Below are 23327 nucleotides of genomic sequence, written 5' to 3'. Positions count from 1 at the left end.
AATGAACAAAATATGTAGGTAGGTAGGTACCTAGTTAGGGACTTTTAACCATTTCACTATTACTTTTGAATCTATGAACTTAGTCTTTGTTCAGGGAGGAGGTATTCAATCTAAAAATTATAATTAAGTAGTTCCAAAACTTTATTTCGTAGAAGAAATTTTAGTTCTTGAGGATTGGTTAGGACAGTTAAGGCTCAGGTTTATTCATTAGACCGAATATATTTCACCTAAAATCCGGTTAATTCGAACAAATAATGCATTACACGGCCCAGTGCTCATCTAGTGATAGGTATGTATGTGTAGCGAAGTGGATCATTATTGCATATTTTCTTACATCATTACAATACTGAGTACCGAATTATATACATTATTCACTGATATGCTAATGGAATACTCAATTCATCGTTATTTTTACGCATACGCAACGCTACACAAGATACATTTGTACAATCGTAGTAAAAAAAATCGTCTAGAAGCCCGTCTACAAGTCTACGAGGCTTGTTTTAACGCATTTGACGAACTATGCAAATATATGTATACGGCTGTTAAAAAACATCATTTTCTTGATGTCCAGTTAGACTTAATTATCTTTTGAGAAAACAGTGAGAAGGATGTCCAGTCAGACTTAATTTATCATTCAATTGAGTAAACATTGCGAGAAGTGAGGTAGGTAAGTACGTCATTAATCTATTATTATTATTTATCTATTGACACCTGCTGCAGGAAGAGTGCCTATGTACCTAGGTCTGAATGCAATTTATTCAAAATCCAAGCCAACTTGTCCCTTTGTTTTGCCGTTATTGACCAACTGATTGATCTGCCTATATTGCGTGATGTCATGACATAATGTTTATATTTGAGATCTAAACACTGGTAGATCTACGTATGTGGTTATTCTGGATAAAAAGTTTATCTTTAGTCTGTAACATCAAAGTCTCCAAATCCTAGATATCTGAATGGCTTCATTGGGCACTTCAAGGCTTCATTTAAAAATAATTGAAACACGTTACGCTTTTTTGCGTGTTTGACGCATTTTCACATTAAAACATTAATCAGATTAGTAGGGATCATTGTGTACAATAAATTGTATTAAGTAGTCTATTATACAAGTTCTACGAGGATATAATGTAGTGTAGATAGAGCCCCTAAAATTGGTGCTACGCGCTACGCGGCTACGCGCAAATTGTTAGGTACTCAGGAGTTGGTATTTTGATCCTTACCGCAATACTAGTGTAAGATTCAATAACCACACGTTTCGTTGTAACTTGGCTCTCTGGTATTATTACTCATATTTCATGTAGGTTATAATGCTTCATTAAATGCACATAACATACCTAGATACATTGTGGTTGTGATGACTTCTCAGTTATATTTACTAGTATTCATCAATTGTTGACTTAAACGTGTAGTTGTTTTCATAGCTTTGTTTAACTAGACGAGGCACAACATCAATCACTTTACGTCTGGACACGGATGCGGATGCGAGGACCGTTCACCTTGATCATCGCTCTAATCTATTCGAATTGGTTCTGCTCCGATTTTTCGATTATTTACATCATATAGCTTCAAATGTAATTTCAACAGTACAGACGAATTGATGTTGAAAAATAAATTACACGGCGAAATTAAGTATAGGTATTATGCTCTTGTTAGACTACGTATGTTACAGATTTTCTGTTTTTATAGTCACATAATAACAAAGTAGCTGTGCCTTAATCAAATTAATGCCTATTACGAACCTATTCAGTCACGCCGTATAATGTTGAAACACGAATTTGGCAGGAGTGATGTCATACCGTGCCCTTCAGTGCGTGTTTGTTTATTAACCCATCTAGAAGTACATATATAGCAAATACTTAGCCTCCTGAAGGTTTCTTACTTCAAACATTAAAGACCCAAAACAATTTAATTTAGGTTCGGCGCAGTTCTTCCACGCTTGATATCCGGAAGCAATCATCGTACCTATACCTACTAGTTTCCATTTGGGATGTTTTGTTCGTCGCATTCATCTACATCCTTCCACGATTATGCTTTATAACAATGACCCAAGAAAGCATTGAAAAACTCAGCGGCAAGTTCAACGACCACGCTGAAAATTTTAGGGTGCGTCCACATCTGGCGAATGTGCAGCTCGCGAGCCGTTTGCGACCTGCCCGCGAGCTGCGCGCGTGCATTTTTGTTCGTGCGCCGCTTTTGCCCGCCCGCGCGCAGTTCGCGTGCGACCTAAGCGCCGTACGCGATCAGCGCGCAGGCGGCGCGCGATCTTCGAAACTGAGCCAGTAAACGGAACTGTAAGGGCGAGAACTGAGTGCGCGCAGATCGCGCGCCGCTCGCGCGCTCTATACGAGCCTTGCATGAGTTGCGCTAAAGAGGCGCACCGAACTATTGCAGTGACTGCACGCGCGCAGCTCGCAGGCAGCTCGCAATCGGCTCGCGTGCTGCACATTCGCGGCACATTCGCCAGATGTGGACGCACCCTTACAATGACTACCTACCAGCATTAGGTATTACGTTTTTCAGAGGTTCATTTCAACATGACAGAAGTGCAGACCAGGCTCTCGTATTCACAAACATACTGCTATTGTTTGTTTATTTAACTAGGCGTGGAAATAGCTATCGAGTATTTAAATATAAAACTTACTTACTTAAATTGACAGATTACAGTGGAGAACTCTGCGTAGAACCAGATAATAAATTAACAATTGTTATTTAAATGTAGGTATGCGGCAAATTTTTGAACCTAAAATTCTGACTAAACTAAGCTGTAAACTAAATATACCGTTTCATAAAATAATTTGCGGTCATTAGCTTTTAAGCGTGAGAAAAAGATCATTTTATCTGATAAATGTCTAAGCAAGGCTGTATTTATCTTGGACTACCTAGACGTCTACCTAATGTCTGGTTTTGACAAGACCGGATGAGTAACTTTATATGCTGATCATAGCCAAAGCTTATCGTATCAATACGAATCGATGATTACAATCAATGCCTTTTGGAATTAATACATGCAAATGATGATAATAATCTTTATTATGAATTAAATTAAATGAGCCGATATCGGTAATACGCACGGCTACATATTGGTCAACGACAACAATATGGCAGTTCCGTCCTGTTGGCGACAAGTAAGACGTCCTCAGTGACGAGCAAAGCTCCGTTATTTTAATACTGCTTCGGATAGAGACCGAGCACGTGCCGCGCCTGCGAATGACATTCGGTAGAAAGTAAACTCTCGCATAACGTAGGCATATCGGCTTGCCTCGAGGTGCCTCGCTCCTCATGCTTCTGGTGACTTCACTCTACCCAGATCCATTGTTTTATTGTCCAAAACGACATCTTTATCTCGTGAAATTGTAACGTCCAACTTTCTACAGCCAAAGTCACGTAAAATAAAAATAAAATAAACTGAAGAATTTTTCGCCTTCAGTGTATTTTCACACAGTTTACGACACAATTAACTAATGATCACTCCGTTTTGCTAATTGCTCGGCTTTGTTTGCATTAGAAAGTTGTAAATATTGTGTCAGCTTCGTAAAATTCTCATGCGTGTCATTCCGAATTTTATTTGCCTCTAATTGTTGTACTGCTCCTAAAAGGCCCATAATTAAACAATTGCTTTGTAGCAGTTTTTCCCCGAAACTTGGTAATTTCGTAGGCCGTCGCAGGGTGAGTGGTAACAATCTAATGAATGTTCTGGAGTGGGGTCTACTCGTATCGCAGGGTAATTACTATCCGCCCCACGGCGACGTTTGAAGGGGCCCTCTGGAGTTTTGGGTATAAATCACTGCTAACTCGGCTTAGCCGATCACGCTATCGGAATCCCAACGAAATTGATTCTCCTTAGCATCACTGATGAAGTTGCTGCTTGGGTCGGTGCCAGCACGATATGAAGGTCTTAAAAGAACAAGTTGCAATTGATTGAGTGACTGTTGAAGTAAAACTTTTGCAATTTATTTTTACCGATAAATTGCAGCCAGTTGTGATTTATGTGCTGTACTCGTACTTATGCCAAGAGTAGAGAGTAGAGTATGTACCACTCAGGCCCAAAGCAAAACTACTTGTGTCCTACCACTTATATGAAAGTATGTTTTCTCATTGAGAAAGCAGGTTGACAAATGACGTTCTACGTAATGTTAGTTATTTTAAAGGTGTATTTAGGGCTTGGTTATGTCTCATGTTTAGGCACGCCAAAAGGACAGTTCATCTGTGTCCACACCCGAGTTGCATCACCTACGAACACAAGTGTTGCGCAAACCGGCAATTCCTGGTAATACCAAGTCAAGCTGAGTAAACAAACCGTTATTATTGGCTTTTCTAATCCTCATTCACTTTAAATACCTGTTAGCAAGAGGTTTAAGCCTTAAGTGCTCAAATCAAATGACTTACAAGATAGTGTCGGTGCATTTATAGACATTGTGAATGCATACCCGTAGATTGTGGCAAAGTAGGTCATTATTAGCAGTTGTATCTATTCATCAGGATTATGGAATTATAATCAGAAATTAATGTCATAGTAATATAGAATGTTCTCATAAAACATGGCGACAGACAAAAGAATCATACTTTTTTACATTGTTAGGATACAATATAAAAGAATTGAAACTTCAGTCTGAAAAATACAACGACTAAACTCGACTGGGCCGAGCGCTGATTGGTCCTCGTCGCATTGTCAAGAGTCTGTAACTGGAGCGTAAATAGAACGCCATTAAGAAAAATAGAACGCCCAAGAAAAGTATGAATCCAGCCGCATTAATGATAATGGCAACTAGAATTACTGGTCTATCATTCAATTAGTGGAATAGAGAGGTCATGGAGTATCCTCCCACGGTCACAGCTTATCAAGAGAACTGGACCGGGGTCGGCGGCCAGGCAGTCAGATACTTTAGTGTGACAACCCGTTTCTAATTCTGATTTTACGTGTCAAATGGACATTGAGCTTCAAGCCGATGATATCGCCAGACTTGGCAAGGAATATTGTAGAACTCTTTCTATCTACTTTTCGTAGAATAGGATAGCCTTCCTATTGCATTTAGCACGTACACGATATTCTTGAAATATTCTGAAATACAGCGTGTTTAGGGCTTAGATTTTCAGGGAAAGAACCTTTCTAAAATTCTTTATTGTTAAAGCCACTAAAAGCTGTTTTCGTAATCCGGAACTGACGCAGGTGGAACACCAATTGTAAATTAAGATTATCAGGACACCATTTTTGACTTACATCATTATTTATTGTTATTCAGTGAGCAGGTGCAGATTAAATTGGTGTTTAATAAAAATATGGCCATTTGCATTAACTTTTATCGGTTATTCTGACAAAACGGTCATCATTATGTAATTGAAATATGAATGTAAAATATGTTTTTTTAATTTGTAGTAATGAAATAATATTTTACGAATGTATTTAATTTATGAATTTCTCTAAATCACATTAAAGCGGTCACTGTTTTATAGGCTTTAAAATTGCTTTATATTCAAACAGGTGCGAAACAAAGCGAACCAAATTAATTCAAATTACTTGCGGACATAAATTATTTATGACATCACAGATTCGTAATTCTGTACTCAAACAAAACATGTTTATAAAAGCTGTCGTGAAAACGCAACAAACTCGTGGTAGACTGGTGGTCGTGGCGTCTCTTGATATATTTTTACTTTCACACTTTCAATCACGATAAGGCGTGCGACAAGTTTTATTTCTTCGTTGGACGTCGAAACCGACTGTTTTTCGTGCCAACGATTTCGTAAACTGCACTTTTGTAAAGAATTTTTATGTTGCCACGAGTAACATATTATATTATCTGCCCTTGTATGACGTATGTTGTAGATATTGCAATGGAGAAATTTCCGTACGTGCATGTTACGTAATATTGTTTGCGGAGAAGGTCAAAGGTGCAGTTCATAGAAAGAAAGCGTGGGTTCACGAACCTATACTTGTCGATAAGTACTTACACTTATCGAGTAGTGGACTGTGTGAGTTTGATTTATTTGATGGAGATATGAAAGGCCAATGAAGAATGAACACATCACAATGCGTACGGCAAGTTAAACTGAGATTTTTGGCAGTACATAGTCTTGGACTGTTTGAGATAGAGACTTTTACATTAGACTCTATTACATTTACAGTTGATATACTTATTCACAGCATAGGTTTCCAATTTCTATAAACTGAGAGATCTATTTCAAAGCTCAATGTGCAGTAATCGATACGAATGAATTCGTGTGTTGATCAACACAACGTGACTTCGTGACACTAGTTTCAATATCGTGTTTCGTTCACACCTATTTTAAAATCCATAATTTGTTGTTATTATCATATACCTACCTATATAGTTAATTTTGTTATGCTAGTTAATAACTATGTTCATAGGTACATAATCATAATAATAGCGTGATCCATGAAAATGAGCCAACGCATATGTATATTGTGAGTGATTTTTTTAAGGTGTCAGTAAGTATAAACACTGATTCATTTCATTAATGCTAGTGGAGTATATATGTAGTAGACTAGCTATTCCACGCGGCTTCATCCGCCTCCCGGTGATCAAATCTTTCTTCTTCACATAGATAAAGAAATGTAAAGTTAAACATTTTAGTAAAGGTTAGGTAAGTAAAGTTTTCCGAAGCCTGTACCTACAACACCCGAGCTTTCTCAACTATTTGTTAAAGTCCTACTTGCCTTTGCTGCTACTTTTCTTCGAGTCACTTTCGTAGTAAATACTTTACTAAAAAAATGCACAGACATTATATAACCATGTTACGTAGCTCTTTCATAATTTAATTACAAACCTGTACCAGATCCGCTAGATAAAATTGATTGTAAATGTTATGCTCGTATAAACTATAAAATTATAACATAAAAAACATTATGTTTTAGATCTATAATTGCTTACTTATAAATATTGTTAGCTAAGAATTGACTGGAAAGCGTAAATTATGTGAAATTGGTTATCGTTTGACCGTGTCGTCTGTCTGCGCTAAGGAGGTATTTGGATCTGAGTTGATAGTGTAAACAGCAAACCACGTCTGTCTTATCCTCCCACGCACTTGCGTAAACGTTGTGAACAAGTTTTAGTATAGACAACCTGACAGTAGCAACTTAGCATAATACAAAATGTCTTAACTGCAAGTTGGTTCTAGTTGTTAATAGAAAGAAAAAACAATGGGGATCCGGATTACACATTAATCTTATTAAATGTTTTACGACCGTAAATTCATTATAGTTTTAAAGGTTTATAAGTGCTTTGTGTTGTCAACGATATTCCGATACAAAGTGGCTACATTTCACATTTCCGTTTTCAGTCCGCAATTCCGATAATTCCAGCTGCGCGGTTTGCAGATAATTAATAATTTATTTAAAATGGTTTCGTGTATTATTTAAGCTTTAATTGCAATTTCAACATTATATCTAGCACATTCATTTGTTAGGCACAGGTAAAATAATTTATTCACGAATGCCACTAGACACGCATCAGACACGCGGATCGAAAAGAGTTTGCAAGTATAAAAATGTTATTTCGATAGTTTGTTGACCAGCGAATCTAATCCGGCTGGACCACTTCGATAATACTGTTACTTATTAGATTCAGCTTTATTTTTTACTCATAATCTAAACAAATCTGACAACGTCGGACAGACATTTGTACGTTTTTCACCGACGTCGAGTAGATGGATGCCGGTGATGCGGTCAAGCGAGACTATTGTTGCTAGAACACAATCTCGTGTTACTATGAGAACGCATCATGATGACACTATGCGTCTTCATCTGCGTGGGAGGCTTGCCGCAGTAAACTGATATTAATTTCACATTTGCCTCACAATTACACCGCCCTTCGGTTCTCGTGTTATGATTATAACAATTATACGTCACAATGTAGTGAACGTAATTTCCATTCATAATGTCCATTTTATTTCAACGTATCGTACGTAGAAATGTCTAAAATGTTTCGTGACATGGGTTCATAATGCGCCGTGGGCGAATATGTGACTGACCTTATGACGGTAATTATGAAGTTTTACTCCAGTACATATTAGCTAGCTTTCGTAACATTAAGTCCGTATAATGGACATTGAATTTTGCTTTGTAGATATTTCATGCTTAATGCTTGAAAATAAAAACATTCTTGCCTACATAAGTAATTCCGTCCGCCTGCATGCATGTAGCATTCGAAAATTATTAGCCGAAGATAACGGGAATTTTACTGTTGTTATTGTGTATGTCACGCTATAGCAAAGGGAATTAGAATAGCTAAGTTTAAATTATTGTTCAACTTTTGAGAATTTCCCACGTTTTCCATGCCAGGAAAATCTATAAATAAAATAATGTTTATTATAATTCTTGTTGGATAATTGTCCTAATTATTACTTATAAAAAACTGGATTTATGGACCCTTCGCGACAGTTTTGTAGTTATTAATAACATGATTTCACTCGCTGCATAGCATGACATTATCCTTCTGTGAATATTTTAGACGTCATTAAAGTCCTCCTCTGGGTTCTTAGCAGCACGTCACGGGGGACGCCCTTGCATAAATCCCAGACAACAGGCCTCTTTCGCTTCTCGCCCTCCGACCCTCGGCGACGCATTGTGCAGGGGGCAGCGACCGTCATGTAGGAAGCTCTCCCTCGTTGCCATGACAACGCCGCTTCCCGCGAATATTGACAGACACCGATGTAGACACAACGACACAACCCTCACCCGCCGCCGTGTTGCACGCGTGTCTGCCTCCAATGATATATTTATTTTTACAAGAATTAACTTCCCCACAATAATGACGTGCTCATTACTGATAAGGTGTCACTGCCATTGTGTGATTTGCAATGGGGAGTTTATTGCCGCTGTTCATAGTGTTAATGGGAATGCCAGATTCGCATACAACATTTTGAACCCTTTTATGAGTATTTAATCGTAATTGCCTTTGGGTATTCTGGTAATAAAACATAATTACAATTGTATTTTGCAATATTAAACGCGTCAATCAAATAAATCTGGGTATACAGGAAAAGTCATATTCATTTTGAACGTTACGATGATCAAAAGAATTGAACGGATGAGTTTTATTACGGAACCCATAATTTATAATGAGCTTCGTGTGGCTTCGGTTTACTTCCTCGTTGTGTATTCCATTGCATCCATTGAGGCTGCAAATTGAACGTAAACGTATTAATATTAATGTATGTAATTTCAGTAAAATCATTTCTGAATTCTATGTTAATGAATTCATACTTATTTATTTCTCATATGCACGAATCTGCAATAAGGGGAGGTGATTGAAACCCCGAATCATCCAGCATTAGACATTCTAGGACCTATTTAACGTAGAATTTAATGATATGTAATAGAAATCTAATATCTATACATTTACTTTACATCGATTTAAGAATGTATTAATGGTCTTGAGACATTTTGTCGTAAACTTTTGCGTAAAATCATAAACAAGTTCCATGGCGAGGGGTTACCGACCTTGCGCTATTGATTTCGCAATAACTTCACAATAAAATAGATGAAGCAATATAATGCGATTTATAAACGTGTAATGTTGCGTTTATAACAATAATGTCGTCCCACTGAGCCCTTGACACGGATATTGAAATGCAACTCAAAGTCAGTGGACTGGATTGTAAATAAACCGCTGCGTCAGCAATGACTACTCAATATGGACGCGAGGACTGAATGGCAAACAACTAGCGGCTTGCATACTAATCTACTCAAATAAGTTAAAGTAAACGTATTTACGGATATTCTTTAATCTAAATAAAAGAAAACATTTTTTGCATGTGCAGATTTCGTAGCACGCAGCGGCTACGCGGCTACGAAATTCCTTAAAAACTATAATTGGTGTAAAACCAATTTAAAAAAAACATTTGTCAAATGCACTCATCATATTTAAAATACCATTGTCAATATTTGCTCGGCCCTGTATTTGTTGATTCTTACTTCATTCAATTTATCGTATTTAAACAGTGTTCGTGATTTTGGCCCGCCTGCTGGGATTTGCATATTTTCAGTTTTAAACCAGAGGCGGACCTCTTAAACTCGGTGTGTAAAATAAAATAATTAGGAGCACTTTATTCATAAAATATTCAGATGACTGCTAGCTGCATCGTTCACTCGCCAGGATTAATGGTGCTTTATAGAGATGCATTGTAGATTGATGATAGGTTCAGTTCTGAGCAACTGCAAGATGTTTCTCTGACACTCGACAAAGACAAATAGCAGACGAATTGCAGTGGGCGTAAGTAAATGAAGGTAGGTAAAGTAAACCTATTAGCGTACTAAACATAACCTTGCCAAAAGGTCGAAACTAGCGCTATATCAATTTACGTGGCAGACGATATTGGAATGGGCTTACTAAGCTTTATGGCTATAACTTATAAGTCTGGGTATGTGGGCTTAATCTGCGTCGTTCCGGTTAATCGCTGAGTGCAGGCAGCAGTGTCCAGCCTAGCGTGTAACGTAATTTCTCTCCGCAGGGATAGCCTGATACCTCCCCTTCGCTCATCCCTCCCGGGTTGTACCATTTTCATCAAATGAAAATTCAAATTTTATGCAATGCTCCTACGTTTCTCGACTTTTTTTCCATCTACGATTCGTGGGTGGCTGATGTTATTTCTTCTGGTTATTTACTTTATTAAACCGATACTTCCTTCCTTTTTTAATAAAGAAGTTATATTGCACATATAAATTCCTTTATGGTTTCGTAATAAGTTTTGTTTCGCCTTCGCGGTTGACGAGAACTTGTATGCGGTGTCATTTTCCTGGTAAAGGCGACTTAAGTCCAAATACAATGCTCTGTAACAAACAAGTAGAAAAGTTATAATTTGTTTTTTTTTTTACGCAAAAATATAAGTTAAACAGTTCATAAAACAAAGGTCAATGCATCGTTATTGTTTGAGGAACAAAAAATGCTTACGTTTTACATATTACCCACGCTAATTAGCGATTTTCTTGCAGGTAGGTAAGTATGCGGGACGATAAATGACTGAAACAGCAAAATAAGTCTTTTTAATCATTTCTGAACACGAAATCGAATGTTAACATGATTTTCTATTGAAAAAGTATGTATGGTAAAAAATGCCTTTTATCAAATTAATTAGTCCAACTTACTGTGACTTGCAGTTTGCGCAATTTCATTACCATTATGTATTGAAATGCTCCAATAACAGCCCAACCCGTCGAGTTTTTGTGAAACTATCGGAAAATGCCCAGTGTTCCACATAGCAAAAGCGCTTTGTAACGCAATCTGTTGAATAGTCTTGCATTCGACTTCCGTGTGTATCGCTAAAAATAAAAATAAACGAGGCGAAGCATTATGAATGTGTTTCTCGATAGCTTATAATAATAATAATATGCTTATAATTTATAGTTAATATGTTAATAAACTTACATTTACGAGCTTACTTCTTGAGTCGTAAACATAGGTGATAATTGCATAGGGTTATTGATATGCTGTTTAATTTAAAACTTTAGATGGTTGTCATGTTTAAGTTCACTCATACTTTCAAATGAGATTAGGCTTTAGGATTTTTATCTTTACTGTCTTTCTATGAATGTAAGAATAAAGATGTTATGTAATTTGATAGACCCAAACAGAATAGAGAAAGTCTTAAACTTTCAGATTTTCATTTCTTCAACTGCATCTAAGTACCTATCTAATCATACCTTTGGATTCTGAAACAGCAACTTACCTACATAGAGATATATAAAAAAAAACAATATTTTCTACACAATCTTTATACAGTATACATCGAGGGAAGTATAAATCAATGGTTAAACAAAAAAAAGCTCGCTAAGGACTTTATTTTATAAATTGGCGATATTTGCCCAACGACATAATGGCTGTACCTGCTAATTTATGGAAAAATATTCACGGATACTCTGCCTTTTTATTTTTATAATGACTTAGTGTTTAGGTGCCATACCGCAAAAGTCGAAACGTCCGCTCGAGGCTCGGGGTCATCAAAGGCTGCTTCACACTAATTTGAATAGAGGCAGTGTTTATGTATTCAAAACGGTTTATTACGCGACGCACACAAAGGATGCAATAGTCCTTATATTATTGTTCATTCGTTATATGCAAAGGACGATTTGTCTGTTGAATACTAGCGAGATAGAATATTCGGCAATCGATTCGTATCGATGCAAACTAATCGATTATTAAATTTTAGAACCAGTCTCATAGCACGTGTTTGGAACGTTCTTGTTTTATGTTATCGACATGTGAAGATACTTCGAACAATGTACCCGATGTTAGACGGTCAACATTTTCCGAGAATAATGACCTAACTATTCAACGAGCATTACCCAGATCAATGAACAAAGAGTGTTAAAAATCGCAAGCTCTAATGGCTGTGCTCACAAGAACGTCACGATGGCGAAAGCGTAAACTAACTTTTTCCAGCGGCTTCACCTGCATCCCGTGGAAAATTCGGCACGAACCCAGATAAATAGTAGGGTAGAGCCTTCCTCGATAAAGGGGCTATCTAACACAGAATTTTTCAAATCGGACGAGCAGATCCTGAGATTACCCCGTTTCAAGCAAACAAACAAACAAACTCTTCAAATTTATAATGTTAGTATTAGATATGACAACGGTACATTCTGAGGTTGTATGTAGGTATGCGAAGTACGCAAAACTGGTGCTTGTGACGGATGGGTGAGGAAGGACGCGGTATGTCCTGCCGCTGCGATACTCCGCCGGACGTGTGGGACAGCACTAACAGTGACCTCATCGTAACGGTTGCGCATACTAACCGCGGGCAATGAGCATGTTTTGGCTTAAGTTTAGCCACCTGTTATCTATTTGAACTCATGCATACACATCATTGTATGACAAAGCTCACGTAGGTAGGTTCGCATATTTCTGGCTGCGATGTAATTTGCTAATGGTAAAGCCTTGTTGTGCCTGACTGTAGCAGGATTTGTAAAACCGACCTTTATTGTCAAGTTAACAATTGAGTGGATACATTTAATAAAATGTAGGCATGTATTTAATTATAGTGAGTAGAGTACACGGAAAACTAGTTCAAACTTTGCTCATTAGCTCGATACTAGGTTTTAGGGTAGTAAATACCTACATAGGTTAAAAAAAACCTTTAAAGTATACCTTTAGACATTTAAAATATTTGGCATTCTTCCCAGCTTTACCACATTATCTTATGCCAAGGGTAACGATCATGGTCTTACGTAGTCAGTGTTGGAACTAGACTTGCCCAATAATTATAACCACAGAGAACATTTAACCTGAGAAGCTCTTGACACACATCGTATGAGATCACAACAACATGCACTGAGTCACTAGCTATTTACCTGGAGGTCAGTAACATACTTATTTTGATATTTAATAAAAGTCAACATCTTTATTTAAATTACGCACCCAACATCCTGTTTTAGGCTGGAATTGTTGGTCAATGGTTTAATTATGAACTAATGACATCAATTACACAAATAATCGTTTTTTGTTAGATGTAAATTAATTTTGTACCATAGTAAAAACTTTCGAGCGAAACGTATATAAGATAATTAGCAAATTTCTTTGATTTGCAAGTTATTTTGCAAACATATAAAACAAAAAAAATATAATTCAGTAGTTACAACAATTAGTAGCGCCATCTATGAGCGAGTAGATTAACTGCGACAAGTTTTACATTGTCTACTCTTTCTGTTTTAGTTATCGCTACTAGATGGCGCTCAGTGAAGGTGTAAGTCATAGGTACGACTATTACATGCCAGATGGCGCTAGAGGTACTGTTCAAACTATTCACGAATAGTAAGTTGCTGGATGCCGAGAAGAGGTGCGGGATATTCAAATGTAAAATGTTAAGTTAATGTAAGATTAGCCCCCCGATCTTGTCATTTGAGATACATATTTAGATTTCAAAGTATTTAGATTGCCACACTTCTGATGAATTATTGTGTTTAAAAAGTGTAATACATAAGGTTGCAAAAAATATATGATTTAATCTGAAATGTAAATAAACGATAACACCTTATTCTAATTTACTACATGAAATATTTACTCGTAGGTTATGTTTAGTATTTAATTAACACAGAAAAAAGCAAAGGGGATTCAAATACAAGAATTGGCTAAGTAGGCTCACTATTATCGTACATCAATCAACGATGGGTTAATGTAATACGTAATATGGTTACCACATGTGACCAACCAACTAATTTCAAAACTCAAACACGAGGTACCACAGATCTATCGCTTTTGTCAGTTCGGTCAACGACATCGTCATTAAAATTTGATTTGTAAAGCACCTATTTATTCCACCGTGGGTGTTATTGTTCATACTAATTGGTGCAGGGTTGAGGAACTGTGAGAATGGTTTTCGCACTGCGTCGGTACGCCTACATTCATTTGTTTGTTTGACGTGAAATATTCTCCGATTTCATCCTTAGATAGCTGTAATCCTGAAATATTGGTGTTGCTTGCGGGGGCGGGACAATAAATAAAGTTCGAGGTTTATTTATTTGTTTTGTGCAGTACTTTCCTAAATATTGCGGAGATCGATGATAAAGTGCTCAGCTAAATAAACAATAGGTTATGTCATTGACCCCGTATTTGCAAGTTCAACTACATATATACATCATACCTACCTACAAAGAATGAATCGTGCTGTCACCAATTATTATATATCGGACTTTCCGTGCCAAAAGCTTTCTGTCCCTGTAATTTTGCAAGTAATCACGTAAAGCAGTTCCAGCTATGACCCTAACGTGATAAACCGTGAAGTACACTTTAGGTGTTAGTGTTACGACCTCATTGGTGTCAGGAGATGACTGGCCATTAGCTATCAGGTACCTCGTCTACGTGATATGTCTATAAGAAAAGTTCTTTAGTAAGAAAATTGTGATGTATTGGTAATGCGGCCAAAGATAACGTAAATTAGCAATAAGTATTCCATCGACTCCTGCGTTTACATAATTCCTGGTAAAGGGCCAAGTTTACTACAACTTAATGCAACAAATAAAGGCTCTGTTGACTATGTTTCGTTTTAAAGGCTTTAGCAACAACAAATGTACTGAACTTTCCCATCAAGTATTTCTCATTGTTGCATAAAGTTTTAAAGTTAGGCCTTAGCTACAGATTGGCGAAAATTGGGTGTGTTGATATAGCTAGTGCAGTCATATTTTATTCATATTTACAAACTGACTCACAAAAGTTAAAATAGGTAAGTATGCATGATCACTTGTATTGATGTCATCACAAAACTTATGAAAATGATCAAATATATACTACCTACATGATTAAGTAGTTCGAACAGTCGGTCGTTCATAAAAAAGTGTACCAGATATCTATGGCCCTCGTTATCTTTTTACTATTTTAACGAGAGGGTGACCAGCAGAATAAAATGTCCAGGATTGTTTGCTTAGGTGACCTACTGTGAACTTCAATATTGACGGAGCAATGACGAGTAACCAGCTGCTTAGCTCTCGGCAAACAATCGCTTCCCCTGTGAAAGATGAATACATCTATGATCGTTTACAGAGCAAGATTATTTATGTAAATCTATATATATATAAATGAATTGCTGTTCGTTAGTCTCGCTAAAACTCGAGAACGGCTGGGCCGATTGAGCTGATTTTTGTTTTAAAATGTTTGTCGTAGTCCAGGGTAGGTCTAAACGGTGAGCAAATAAGGAAAAAAAAATTGCGAGTAAGATTCCCGGGACGGGAGTGATTAGACAAAAACCAACTTACGGAATGCCGCAGAACCACAAAAGTAAAGTACTAGGACAGCATAATTCACCTTAGTAAAGTATACCAATAACGAAATTTCGATGCAACTGCTCACCATGTACCAGGGTAGCATAACTTATATGAGTATACCAATACCAAGTGTAGGTAGACGCTACTGCTCACCATGTACCAGAGCGGCAAAAAATACACCGGGCGCGGGTAATACCGCGGGGATCGGCTAGTAACTAATATATGTATCTATAATAGCATCCTATTGTACAAAGAAGTGGAAATGGTTGAAGAAAAATTGCTAGTTTCGGTTGACAATCATCATCATCATCTCAGCCATAGGACGTCCACCGCTGAACATAGGCTGACTGACAATGCTTTAAAATATTTAATTTAAAATTATTACATCAAAAATTAAAATAAAATCAATTCATAGAAAGAAAAGTAGATAAGAAAATGAAAAGCGCCGGCCCCGCTCCAAGTGAACATTTTTTTGTGCCAAGGCAAATCCAAAGCATTATAGTTAAAGACTGTACATCCATGTATTTTTCAGCTGTTTTATATTATTTCAAGTTCCATTGCAATGTCAACTGAAAACAACATTCACGGGCAAAAAGTCTTGTTTACCTTTAAATTAATGAGAGCAATTTCAAAAGCTCTTATGCAAATGCACCTTATTAATGTCAACGAAATTATAATTGTGCAATTAGTAAATATAGCATATGAACTGTAATTGTACAATAACGTGTCAGTAATTGTTGCAGCCCGCAATGGCCCAAGATAAAGGACCTTTGACTTTTCAATTAAGCTCTATTAAGCAACACAATACAATTTCCTTGCACAATATCGCTACAAACGCTCAGTGTGAAATTGCTTACACACTGCATGTTCATTTGTTTGTACTATTTTTATCTCGGCTTAACAGGCATCGGCTGTTGTCTGTGCTCGTTGTAACCCAAGCGGTTAAATGCAAATACATCAGTACTGAACCGGTCCACCGCTCGAAATCAACGATAAAGTAATGCTTATGTGCCAAATAGCAATACTGTGCTAGAATAATAAAAAAAACTTTTTGACGCTTTTTATTTCCTAATAGAGATTGTGGGGATTCATTGGACTCAACCCCTATGATAGTTTAACGTAATAAAAATACCATGATCTCTCTTCTATTGTAAATCCCTGGCTTAAAAAGCAGTGTAATGATATTATGCCCCCTGTACGCCTAGCCCCTGTGTCCCATAACAAAGGTGTATCTAGGCGCGCGAACTTGTTATAAAAGTGTCGACAAGCTAAAGCTTTGGCTATGCCTGTTCAATTCAAATCCTTTGTTGCGTGTGTAATAGTTGTCATGAATTCATGAATATCAAATGGGATTTGTTTGTGACTTGAAATTGGTGTCCCTCAGTAGTGGTAACGGTCCGTAGCTACGTCGCTGGCGACCAGCTGCGAACAGTGGGCCAAGCACGAATATCTAACGTATTCGAATCGACAATGTATCGAGGCCTCGATTCGAAAACGGAGTTTGTCGATAGTAGGCAGCACGAACCACATTCGAAGCACTATCGAACACTCGATTCGAATTCCAAGGTGACGTCATGCAAATGTAAATAGGGACGCGCCACAGTGAGCAAAATGAACGATTGTTGAATGAATGGTGCGTTCGAAAACTAACTCTAGTTGTTAATACGAATTTTTGGGAGGCAAACGTGGGGCCGAAGCCAACACGCTGAAGCCCTTTTGAGACAACTTTAATGAAATGGTGACACAATACCGTCGATTATCCCTTTATACACTATAGAAATGAACCCAAGGACATTCACCGGTGGACGTCGTTAAAAAAAAGACAATCCCCGGTTCTGTGCTAAACTATTGCTAACTATTGAGGGAAACTACTTGGGCTATTTGTGATGGGATGTTAGTGGATGTCAATGGTACATGTAAAAATGGCAGGTGGAGACTCGCCACCTCACTTACTGGGCCCCCGGGAACCTGAAGCGTGAGGATACCTCGGCGGACTTTAAACACAGATTACGCGCTCCCTGTGCTTACCATGAGGCACCTACCCTCCGAGCAGGGCTACTAATCCTGCTCTAGCGACTCCACTCTGGACGGCCAAGCCAAGCCAGAGGCGTGAGACCTACCCCCGTCATGGTTCACTCCGACCGGCCGGAGATGGGGGATACTCTCCCTGGAGAACTCAGCATATAGTATAGCCCCGCGGGGTTGCTACTCCCCGTCATCAGCCTCAGATGTCCTGCGGTGCCTATATCTCATTATTATTGTCGTTATTATCTCAAGAGCCTTTGTCCCAATTATGTTATGGTCGACTTCCAGTCACGATGCAACTGAGTACCAGTGTTTTACAAGGAGCGACTGCCTATCTGACCTCCACAACCTGGTTACCCGCTCAACCCAACATACCTTGGTAAGACTTACTGGCTTCTGACTACCCATAACGACTGCCAAGAATGTTCAATGACAGCCGGAACCTACAGTTTAACATCCCCTCCAAATAACGGTTATTGGTATCCAAAATATACGTAGAAAGTACATACGAACTTAGAAAAGTTGCATTGGCAGGCACTTGCCAGACCTGGAATCAAAGACGCACGCTCATACTTGAGAGATTGGTTCTCTACCCACTAAACCACCACGACTTCCACTAAGTCACCACGACTTTGTCATCTATTTAATGTTTTTTTACGTAATAATACGTGTAACATTTTTGCCACATAACTTAAATGCAGACTTATTAGAATCACTACTTTTATCCCTATGATCACGCCTATTGCGGTTCAGTTCTCAGCGTTTTGTTTAGTCCAATTTAATTAAATATATGGAACGTTTCTAATGTTTATCCGTATTCCGTTGTTTTCAAGTCAACGGGCCCTTAAAATTCAATATCAGACGGTTCAGATCTTTGATTTTGCTGACCCCGTAGTCGCTGGCATAAGGGACAGGATCCGCGTACGAAGTCGCGGGCAGAAGCTAGTTGTTAATATTTTTTTTACCTTTGATTAAACGTTTTATTATTATTAAATTATAATAAAAACTGAATGTAATATAAAAAAGAGACCCAAAGTTAATTATTAGACATTATAAAATGGCATTATCTCTAGCAATATAACATAGTTACGGAGATTTTATTTTTTTAAAATGACGGGTACCGAACGCACCCACTTGACATCCGACGCGCGTAAGGGCGCCAAATTTGTTTATGTTTTGCTACACGTCCACAACAAAAGTATTTCTGTTTTTTTTTTGCTACAAATAATTAAGTGCTTTCAATATAATAAATATTATGAGAACCAGTCAGACGCAATATGAAATGATGGTTGAATTCATGGAAGCGTGAGTAAACAGTTTTAATAAGTTTGAGTGGCATAAACTTTAGTGTGAAGTATTTTAAGTGCAATGCTATTTCTATATTTTTAAATTCGGTTTCATTTATGTCCAGTGGGTAAATTCTATTCCTAAGTTTTGCTCTGCGCGTAATTTCTCTACAATGATTAAAAATAAACATATAAATAACATTTTTTTTTTCAAACACATTAATTCTATAGGTTCGCAAATAAATAAAATATGATTTAATTACTTACCTTGTTTCTCGTGATTGATATCCATAATATTCTAGTAAAGCCGCTAAAAAATAATATGCGGTACTACGTTCATACAGTGGCGGTCTTTGCATTTTAAATTATATTGAAGCTATTACTAATTGTTCCAATAACTTAACAATAATTTTATTCACAAAACTAACTCTAAACAAACATAAACACGGTTAAAACTTTATTTTTACACTTCTCGAAACCTTTCTCACCGACTATTTTCAAGTGAATAATGTTTCGACCATACTCGATAGCCAGCCTTCGAGAGTTTACGTTACCGTACGTCAAAAGAATGTTCGTGCTGCCATGTTTTGTTTCCTTTTACGCCCGATAGGGGCGCTGTACAATTCTCATACAAATGTTACTCGATTTCGATACGAATAACTTTTCGCAAATATTCGTGCTTGGGCTACAGATGAGCGGGTCCGAGTCCGAGTGTGAACAGGCGCCCTCCGCGCAGCCGCAGCGCGCTCCAGTCGGTGCGAGCGCGATCCACCACGCGCACCTCTGTGCCGCGCTTCACAACGAAACGAATTATATCGAAACATTCGAATGAAACGGTCAACTGTCCATTGTCAAATTACTATTGAAAAGTGACAGGCTCATGCCCAGTGTCAAGTTCAGTGTTTGCGTTCGGTACGAGTTTTCTAGCACTCGATTGTTTATGTTTACTACTGTCGGCGTCTGATTCACGTGTCATTTTACGGATTTACCTCAACTGAAAGTTTTGACAGGAAAATGTTTTGTATGTTCATGCGCTCGATTTAGTGGATTGTTTACGTACTTTAAGTTCTTATTGACTTTTTAGAGGTGTCTGTTGATCAATGTAATATGTAAGCTAAGCATGTTTATTTATGTGTACTTTCAGTGCTTCAGTGTGCAATGCTTGGAAGCTTTCGGTTGTATCTAGTAGACCCAACTATGGTATACAGGATAAAATATTTAGCTCATTAATTCTATGAACGGTATGTAATATAACTAAGAAAGAATGTGATGCCAGCGACTTGTAACATGTAGTAAAACACGGGTTAATGTGACATTGAGGAAAAAGTTTTTCCGCCAAGTGTTTATTTCTTGCAATTAGAACAATATTAATCATAAAATTCTTGTAAAATTGCTGATTACCAGTGGGTATTGGGTAATTCTAAATAGAATACAGTTTATTTACTTTCCTTGTTTGGTACACTAAGCATTAAAAGCACACTATGCATTAAACGCAACAAGTTGCTATCGAGCAAGCTTTATTTTCAGAATTTCAGCAATAGCCACTGATGAACAAAATTATAAATATTGGAAAAACTGTTTAACACTTTTTTAAATATAGTTGAAAAAATACAAACATCATAATTGAAAACCTCCTTCTTCTTGTGAAGTCAAGTCGGTTAAAAACAATGTTGATACTACCTACTAACTAAAGCTATAACCCTTGTTGCTAAGTCAAGCACGAATCGCACCGCTGGGATATTCCGACACTATAAAATATCGATGTCCGTTGCTAGGAGGCAGGCGATGCCAACAATAAACCTGGTTTATAATCCCCAATAGTGGATGCGACTCTCACCGGTACTTACCATGCAACAACTAGAGGTGCCCCGCGTCGCCGCGTCAAACCTCTCGGGAGGTTTTCCAAAGAGACCGTGTTTTGTCTATGACTTTCATTACCAATGTTTGGACTGCACGAATGGCGAAATTATTTTTCTGTTATGGCAATGATGACAGTAGTTGTTATAATAATAGTGCTTTTGTACATAAAAGTTTTATTGCATTTTGGTTTCATAATTAATATTTTTTAATGTTATTGTTTTCCAACACGAAGATGAAAAATTGAAATATGATAAGCGTTGTAGATAGAAAAATACATAAAATACATTCTAGTTTTTTTTTGTATACATTTAAATATTTTATTTTGGGGAAGGTCAGGGTAAATTAATTAACATTCAACATTAAAGATAATGCATTAAAGATAATCAATGCTAATTCGTTATCCAAAATATATTACTTAATAAAATTATATTATTCATGTTTGAACGGTCACTGATCTAGTCGCAAGTTTAAAGAATAACGCTTTTCCAAGGAAAGAAGGCATCACACTTTGCAATACTTATGTCATTTATTCTCTATTCTAACATGGACTTGCAAAAAGTTACATTTTTTCTACTTTTTCCTTCAAATTACATCACAAATGTTTGAAGATTCATTTGGCTTCGAGAGTTGTAATGGCTGTCGTTAGAAATAGCAGTTTAATGTTAAACTTAATAGAAAATATTGGAAATGACTTCGAGTATTTGTGTGAGTACATACAAATACTGGTCATTAACAAATAAATGAATATGTATGTAGTTAATTTTCTCTTGAACGCGTTCCGGTATTTCTATCAGTTAGGTGCACTTCGCTGTAATCAATTATAAGCAGAGCTTTTTACTAATTGTTAACTTTGTCGACACGAAGACTTTAGATGCAGGTTTTCAATAGAGATACACTCATACATAAAAGCGTTTATTCACCATTATTCCATAGGGTGATTTATTTAATGATAGATGTAGAGCATTTCCTATTCGTATCAGACGCGTGCGCAGGTACGGGTAAAATGCTTGGTTATTTTCGTTCATTGACCGTGGTTAACTGATGTTTTTGTCGCCCACCGCATCGAGCCTCAGGAATTGTGGCACGTGTCTATCGCCGCTACGAGCTTGAGCCGACGAATGACAAACTTATATTTTATGTAGGAACTTATATATATTAAATATTATTTAATTTCTTTAAATATTCAGTTCACGCATTGATTAATTGTCTATTTAATTTGTGATCCGTGCAGTGTTCCTTCCTGGCTGTTTTTTTAAATTCGCCAATTAAATTCAAACACGCCAAGTTAAAGCCATTGTTCAGCAACAAAGATTATTATGGTGATACTGTAATTAGTGCATGTAAAGCTGTAAGCTCTTAATAGTTCTGACCTATAGTTGGACATAGCAGACTAATGGATCTCCTTGTTAAGGCGATCAAAACTATCTCATAATATTGTCCATACTAAAACGTGGGTTATGCGAAATGTAGCTCTGCTTTGCCTTTTATTTCTGAGCTGATATTTGTGGACTTTTTTCAAAATGAACAGTGCCCCAGTGGTCACGAAGTCGCATCTCTTATTGTCATGCCGCTGTAACAATTTCAACGTACCTACTTACTACTTACAAAATAATTGCGTTTTCTAAGCACGACTTGCAGGCGTTGACCCTTTATTCACTTACTTGAGTTAGTTTAATAGAAGAAAATATGGCTTTTATTTCATTTTAATAGTTGATGTCTAAAGTGCCGGTGAAATGGTCGCCAATTTTGAAAAATACAGTATTTTTCCAGTAACAGTAATGTGTTCCTACCGTAGTTTAGATTAATTTCAAAAACTATTCTGGGTAACCAATTTTGGTAATGTCTTTTAAAGCAGTACAAGATTGACCTCAAGTTAAACCGGGAGACAAGAATGCGCTCGATTAAATAATAATACCGGACCAAATGACAATTAATTTGAACTGCTGCAGCACAGGGGTTCAATTGATCACAAACTAGTCGATTATACGGGCTACATGGATACTCCTTATCCAAATAGACTTTCGTTTGTGTTAGAAGTAAATATTGAACCAGCCTTGTAGTTTCTTATTCAATATCAAGAAATAGTTATCGGTACGGCTTATTAATCTCAATAAACTTAATGTATGCAGAACAACTTCAGATCCAATCAGGAATGTCTTTAGAGGAAAGGAAACGAAACCGGTCAACAGTTGCTAACTAAACACGTAATTAATTACAACCTAAATTTTTTGATATTAAAAGATCATAGAATATTACACACATTTCGATCATGTAACGGCTAATGTAAGTGTAAAATAAAGTACCTAGCTGAACGTACATGAGTCCAAATAATTCGAACGTAACGGGTCCATCGAAACGATACCGTAACGAACTGAACCTGTTACCATATCTACAACCAGTCTCAATACATCCGGCAACTTTAATACAAACCTCTTTGTATAAAT

General features: G+C 37.2%; 1 protein-coding gene across 4 annotated transcripts in view; it reads left to right on the top strand.

Annotated features, from left to right (window-relative positions):
* LOC124643349 (ras GTPase-activating protein raskol) overlaps positions 1-23327 on the top strand; it is a 164034-nt gene that overhangs the window by 2476 nt on the left and 138231 nt on the right. For 2 of the 4 annotated variants that reach the window (XM_047182330.1, XM_047182321.1), the window contains exon 1: positions 19776-19935. The exons of 1 other annotated variant lie outside the window; for it this stretch is intronic. The gene's annotated coding sequence lies outside the window, so the exon portion shown is untranslated. Of the gene's footprint in view, positions 1-19775; positions 20045-23327 lie in introns of those variants that run through there. One more of the 4 variants, XM_047182314.1, reaches the window with a different exon arrangement.

The sequence above is a fragment of the Helicoverpa zea genome, chromosome 2, assembly GCF_022581195.2.
Source record: "Helicoverpa zea isolate HzStark_Cry1AcR chromosome 2, ilHelZeax1.1, whole genome shotgun sequence".
NCBI classification, from domain to species: Eukaryota; Metazoa; Arthropoda; class Insecta; order Lepidoptera; family Noctuidae; genus Helicoverpa; species Helicoverpa zea.
This window is presented reverse-complemented; position numbering and strand designations above follow the sequence as displayed.